At 39.8% G+C, this 1,841-nt stretch overlaps 1 non-coding gene across 1 annotated transcript; it reads right to left on the bottom strand.

The window, feature by feature from the left end:
• Positions 1-751: 751 nt before the first annotated feature.
• Positions 752-855, bottom strand: LOC130977389 (small nucleolar RNA R71). The gene has a single exon (XR_009085081.1). It is a non-coding gene; the product is annotated as a small nucleolar RNA R71 (small nucleolar RNA).
• Between the last annotated feature and the right edge of the window lie 986 nt (positions 856-1,841).

The raw sequence follows: 1,841 nt of genomic DNA, 5'->3' as shown, positions 1-1,841 counted from the left end.
CAATTTTCGAAATTCTCTCCCTCTCATCTCTTTCTATTTATTTATTTATTTACTAACACTTCTCTTCATCTCAAAATTCAAACCCTCTCTTCTCTTCTGTGTTCGAATTTTTCTCTTCTTCATTCTTATTCTTCTTTTCTTCTACTCACATAAAGGAATCTCTATACTGTGATATAAAAGATTCCTCTTCCTTTTCTGTTCTCTTCTTTTTCATATGAGCAGGAGCAAGGACAAGGACATTCTTGTTGAAGCAGATCCTGAACCTGAAAGGACTCTGAAGAAGAAGCTAAAAGAAGCTAAAGCACAATAATCCAGAGAAAACCTTACAGAGAATCTCGAAAATGAAGACATGGCCGAACCCAATAACAATGGTGGAGGCGCAAGGAGGATGCTTGGTGATTATACTACACCTACTTCCAACTTTTATGGAAGAAGCATCTCAATTCCTGCCATTGGAGCAAACAATTTTGAGCTGAAGCCTCAACTAGTTGCTCTAATGCAACAGAACTGCAAGTTTCATGGACTTCCATCAGAAGATCCCTATCAGTTTTTAACTGAATTCTTGCAGATCTGTGATATTGTTAAGACTAATGGAGTAGATCTTGAAGTCTACACGCTCATGCTTTTCCCTTTTGCTGTAAGAGACAAGACTAGAACATGGTTGGACTCACAACCTAAAGATAGTCTGGACTCTTGGGATAAGCTGGTCATGGCCTTCTTGGCCAAGTTCTTTCCTCCTCAAAAGCTGAGCAAGCTTAGAGTGGATGTTTAGACCTTCAAGCAAAAAGATGGTGAATCCCTCTATGAAGCTTGGGAAAGATATAAGTAGTTGACTAAAAAGTGTCCTTCTGGCATGCTTTCAGAGTAGACCATTTTAGATATATTCTATGATGGTCAATCTGAGCTTTCTAAGATGTCACTGGACCATTCTGCAGGTGGATCTATTCACCTAAAGAAAATACCTGCAGAAGCTCAAGAACTCATTGACATGGTTGCAAATAACCAATTCATGTACACCTCTGAGAGGAATCCTGTGAGTAATGGGATGCCTCAGAAGAGGGAAGTTCTTGAAATTGATGCTCTGAATGCCATATTGGCTCAGAACAAAATGTTGACTCAGCAAGTCAACATGATTTTTCAGAGTCTGAATGGATTGCAAAATGCATCCAACAGTACTAAAGAAGCATCTTTTGAAGAAGAAGCTTATGATCCTGAGAACCCTGCAATGGCAGAGGTGAATTACATGGGTGAACCTTATGGAAACACCTATAATTCCTCATGGAGAAATCATCCGAATTTCTCATGGAAGGATCAACAAAAGCCTCAACAAGGCTTTAATAATGGTGGAAGAAATAGGTTTAGCAATAGCAAGCCTTTTCCGTCATCTTCTCAGCAACAGACAGAGAATTTTGAGCAGAGTCCCTCTAGCTTAGCAAACATAGTCTCTGAACTATCTAAGGCCACTCTAAGTTTCATGAATGAAATAAGGTCCTTCATTAGAAATTTGGAGGCACAAGTGGGTTAGTTGAGTAAGAAAATCACTGAAACTCTTCCTAGTACTCTCCCAAGCAATACAGAAGAGAATCCAAAAAGAGAGTGCAAGGCCATAGATATAATCAATATGGCCGAATGCACAAAGGAGGGGAAGGACGTGAATCCCAGTGAGGAAGACCTCCTAGGACGTCCTCTGAACAAAAAGGAGTTCCAAATTGAGGAACCTAAGGAATCTAAAGCTCACCTAGAGACCATAGAGATTCTATTGAACCTCCTTTTACCACTCATGAGGTCTGAGAACTATTCTTCCTCTGAAGAGGATGAAGATGTAACTGAAGAGCAAGTTG

The sequence above is a fragment of the Arachis stenosperma genome, chromosome 4 (assembly GCF_014773155.1).
Source record: "Arachis stenosperma cultivar V10309 chromosome 4, arast.V10309.gnm1.PFL2, whole genome shotgun sequence".
Classification (NCBI taxonomy): Eukaryota; Viridiplantae; Streptophyta; class Magnoliopsida; order Fabales; family Fabaceae; genus Arachis; species Arachis stenosperma.
This window is presented reverse-complemented; position numbering and strand designations above follow the sequence as displayed.